This window comes from Octopus bimaculoides, chromosome 8, assembly GCF_001194135.2.
Source record: "Octopus bimaculoides isolate UCB-OBI-ISO-001 chromosome 8, ASM119413v2, whole genome shotgun sequence".
Lineage (NCBI taxonomy): Eukaryota > Metazoa > Mollusca > Cephalopoda > Octopoda > Octopodidae > Octopus > Octopus bimaculoides.
Genome location: NC_068988.1, coordinates 84,677,925 through 84,683,048, shown reverse-complemented (window position 1 = coordinate 84,683,048; position 5,124 = coordinate 84,677,925). Strand labels below are relative to the sequence as shown.

Genomic DNA, 5,124 nt, shown 5'->3' with positions numbered 1-5,124 from the left:
CTGTGTGCAAACAGCCATACTACATGGCAGTGAAACATGGGCTGTGACTGCTGAGGACATGCATAGGCTTGTAAGAAATGAAGCTACTATGCTCCACTAGATGTGTAATGTCAGTGTACATGCACGACAGAGTGTAAGCATCCTGAGAGAAACGTTGGACATAAGAAGCATCAGATGTGGTGTGCAAGAAAGATGACTGTGCTGGTATGGTTATGTGATGTGTGAGGATGAGGACAGCTGTGTGAAGAAGTGTTGCACTCTAATGGTGGAGGAAACTTGTAGAAGAGGTAGACCCAGGAAGACATGGGATGAGGTGGTGAAGCATGATCTTCAAATGTTGGGCCTCACAGAGGCAATGACAAGTGACCAAGGCCTTTGGAGATATGCTGTGCTTGGGAAGCCCCATCAAGCCAAGTGAGATCATAGTCATGGCCAATGCCAGTGTCATTTAACTAGCCTGTTAACAGCATCCTTCTGTCGTCAGGCGATATGCTGTGCTTGTGAAGACCTGTCGAACCAAGTGAAATCATAGTCCTGGCCGATGCCAGTGCCATCTGACTGGCACCTGTGCCAGTTGCCTGTAAAAAGCACCATCCATGCATTGGGCCACATGGAGGCAGTTATGTCATGCCAAGTGAGATCATAGTTGTGGCCAATGCCAATGTTGCGTAACTGGCCCATTAAAAGCACCCTTCAATTGTTGGGTGATATGCTGTGCTTGTGAAGACCTGTTGAACCAAGTGAAATTGTAGTCATGATCGATGGCAATGCCATCTGACTGGTACCCATGCTAATGGCACATAAAAGGCATAATTCGAGTGTTGGGCCTCATGGAGGCAGTGACTAAGACCCTTGGCGATATACCGTGCTTGTGTTGACCTGTCAAGCCAAGTGAGGCCATAGTCATGGCTGATGCCAGTGTCAGGTCAATGACACCCATGCTGTGGCACATAAAAAGCACTCACTACACTCTCAGAGGGGTTGGTGTTAGGAAGAGCATCCAACCGTAGAAACCCTGCCAAATCAGATTGGAACCTGGTGCAGCCCCTGGTTTACCAGTTTTCAGTTACACTGTCCGACCCATGCCTGCATGAAAAGCAGACATTAAACGATGATGATGATGATGATGTTATATGGCTTATCAACAGAACACAGCTCACCACAATGTACTTAATACAGTTTATAATTAATAATATGATTAGCATGTTAATTAATTCATTGAGCACTACACTGTATCTTTAAGTGCGGGGATATTTGAAATGTATACCTTTTTAAATAAACATCCAATGTGGAATGTAAACAAAGCTGTTACATCAGAAGTACCAGTTTACATACACTATAAATAGCAATAGGCTGCTGATCTCTGACAAAGATCTAGGGAAACTAAAAACTTGTCAGGTTCATCCCTTTTTTTTCTGTCCACAGAGAGATAAAACATGGTGTAAACACCTTGTTTATTTTTATAATTAGCATAGTCTATTTTTAGTTGCATAATCAATAGTACAGTTAGGTTATTTTATAACTAGTAGTGTAATTTGTTTAGAATATAATTAATAGTATAATTAAAACAGAATTTAGTTTATAGTATAGTTTATACAGTATATAATCAACAGTATAGTCAGTATAGTAATTAATTATATACTGCAGTTAGTGGGATATATAATTAATGTTAAAATTAGTATAGTATAAAATTAATAGCAATACATAGTTATATATTGTAGTTACTTGAGTATATAATCAATAGTATAGGTAGTATAGCATTTGATTAATAATATAGTTAGTGAAGTATATAATTATATGTAGTAACTAGTAGGGTAATTATATACAGTAACTAGTTAGTATGATTAGTATAGTGTAACATTAATAGCAGTATATAATTATATACTGTAGTTAGTTGAGTATATAATGAATACAATAAGTAATGTAGCATTTAATTAATAGTACAGTTAGTGTAGTATATAATTATACACCATAATTAGTATAGTATATAATTAATATTACAGTTAGTGTAGTGTATAATTATACACTATAATTAGTATAGTAAATAATTAATATTACAGTATATATTTATACTCTGTAGTTAGTATAATATACAATTAACTATATATTGTAGTTAATACATAATATAGTTAACATCATATGTTGTTAACATTGTGGTCAATACAGTATACAATTAATGCAATATGATGGATCTTAAGTTGCAGAGGAGTTAAAAAATTCAATATATTCATTTCTAATTCTGTTTATTACAGAAATAAAATGTATTGATTAAAAAAAAAAAAAAAAAACTCCAATAAAATTTATGACCACCCTGCATAATCATTATAACAGTTTATTCTGTATTTAATTAATAGTATAGATAATACAGTATGTAATTATTGTATTTAGCACAGTATATAATAAATAGTATAGTTAATATAGTATATCATTAATGCTATAATTAGTACAGTATATTGATAACACAGTTTGTGCATTGCATAATAATACATTATATAATTGATAATATAAGGTAACATGATTGTTTTGTTCTTCACAGATTCTCTGAAATTGGTTAAATGGATACAGATGATGTTCTAATTGAACTATTACATGTCTGCACCTGAGGCTAGACACGTGCGGTTACAGAATTCCTGGGGGTTGACATTCTGAAGAGAAAAGATTGAGAAAGTATATTGTATGGGACGTGAGTTGGGGTGGGAGATGGAGTAGGTGTGTTAAATCAGTCAAGGTGGTGATGTATGCGGAAGCCATTGCGGTAGTAGTGGTAAAATAGGCATAGTAATGTGACAACATGAGAGTTTGACATTGAATGAAGTGTGAACCCATGCCATTCAGCCAGACACCTGCATTTTTGGCACAGTCTGGATGTTTTGAATGTAGCAGCAGCATCACTATCTTTGATGTGGGACCTACCCTTATTCTGTTGTAATCTCACTTTAGCTTTGTAGAGTTTTATCAACTGTTCTGAGCTGAAATTATTTTCAGGCTCTGAAGAAGTCTGGGCTTCAGGATACAGTTTTTGTATGTTGTGGATGTAAGATCACCGGGAAAGATCATCAGTGATTGTGAAACCTAACATTCCTAAAGACTCTAAGATCTTACAATTAATGCTATAATTAATAATACCTAACTAAATCTATTATTACAGCTTATAGATATTACTATATTAAATGTGATAATAAAATTAATATGATAATTGATGTTCTTGCTAATTACATTGTATATAACCAGTATTATAGTCAGTCATATAGATGGATCCCTGTCAGAATTTCCAACATTGAGTTTTCAGCTGAGCAATCAACTGACCTATCAAATTCATTAAATTAAGTGACTGAGTATTCTACAGACATATCTATTCTGAATGTAATTTTCGAATCAGTGTGGCAAGGAGAACATTTGAATTTGATGGCTCTCTACACAGTTTCCATCTGCCCAATGTCACTCATAAGTTATGAGTCAACTCACGGGTATAGGAAATAACCCCAACCTAAACTGCCATGTAGTAGGATTGAACCAAGTCCTCATAATTACTAAGTGAATTTCTAAATCTCTGTAGTCAATAATATACTACAATTTTGACGCTCTAAAATATCATATATATCACGTTAGTATATATCACATTCATTTATATGTTTAATGATAGAGTCAAGATAGTTAATTCTATAGTCAACCCTTTAGCATTTAAAATGGTCATATCCAGCTAAAGCATTTTACCTGTTTTATACCCAAACTGACCAGATCTGGCCTCTCGTATCTTAGCCTACAATATCATTCTAAAACTAAATAATCACATCATCAAAATCTTGAAGCTACGAGATATTGCAGGATTAATTCAAAACAATGTGAATAAACACGCATTGGAGTGGTTGGCGTTAGGAAGGGCATCCAGCTGTAGAAACTCTGCCAAATTTAGATTGGAGCCTGGTGTTGCCATCCGGTTGCACCAGTCCTCAGTCAAATCGTCCAACCCATGCTAGCATGGAAAGCGGACGTTAAACGATGATGATGATGATGATGCACTTGTCAGAATAATCTGAATGCTAAAGAGTTAACACTAGAGTAGCTATAGAACACAGATAAACCTATATTTAATAGACATATAATCTATAAATTACACTCTATATATAGTCATTTGATCATTATATATGATCTAAAGATTATATTTAACATTATAGTCCAGAGATGATACCATTGGAAATACCACAGATAATAATATACTTGATAGGAATGAAACGTAATACTATAATATATTGATAAAACTATTGTTGATGGTGTGTGTGTGTGTGTGTGTGTGTGTGTATAAAACAATAAGTCATACAGTTAATAATGTGGTAGGTGTAGATTATATTGTAGTTACTACTATAGCATAGTTAAATGGTGCAGTTAATAAGCAATAATATATCATAGTGGACAGCATTACAGCTATACAGGACATTACAACTACACAGGACATTATAACTGTTCTGGACATAGTTGTCAGTCTCGTTACTGAAATACATCAGATGATGTACCTTTACCGTTACTAGCAAGAGCAGTAGTAGCAACAACAACAGCACCAGCGGTGCCAGCAGTAGCACTACCACACCATCATCACCACCATCAGTAAGTAGGACCATCACTAGCACCATCATTACCATTACCAGTAAAAGCACCAATAGTAATAACAACACTATCAGCACCACCACTACTGCCACTACCCCCACCATCACTACGACTATCGTTAGTAAAACCACTAGTCAATAGTGCCACTCACTATCACTAGCACTACTACCAACAACACTACCACTATCACCACCACAACCACCACCACTCTCACTGCCACTACACCAGCAACAGCAGCATCAACAACAGTAGGGATCGACAACAGAACGGTGAGCAACTGTAGCTGATGTTAATGGTGGTGTAGCTGGTGATGTTCAACCCTGATTGAACAGATCTATGATCAAAAACATTCCAGTATTGACCATCCCATCTTTCTGAGTAACAGGGATTACATTTCTGCAATGTGTCCTTTTTTTGTTTGAAGATGGCAGTGTTTAATTCAAATGAATTTACCTGTTATTTCTAGAAAGTTGAAAGACTGCATTGAAGCTCATTGGCCCGGGTGTTCTTTTGGTGGTGGTG

At 35.7% G+C, this 5,124-nt stretch overlaps 1 long non-coding RNA gene across 3 annotated transcripts in view; it reads left to right on the top strand.

Moving 5' to 3' along the window:
* LOC106883168 (uncharacterized) overlaps window positions 1–5,124 on the top strand; it is an 83,413-nt gene that overhangs the window by 68,353 nt on the left and 9,936 nt on the right. For 2 of the 3 annotated variants that reach the window (XR_008264778.1, XR_008264776.1), the window contains one exon: window positions 2,537–5,112. The exons of the other annotated variant lie outside the window; for it this stretch is intronic. This is a non-coding gene — a long non-coding RNA (uncharacterized LOC106883168). Of the gene's footprint in view, window positions 1–2,536; window positions 5,113–5,124 lie in introns of those variants that run through there. 3 annotated transcript variants of the gene reach the window in all.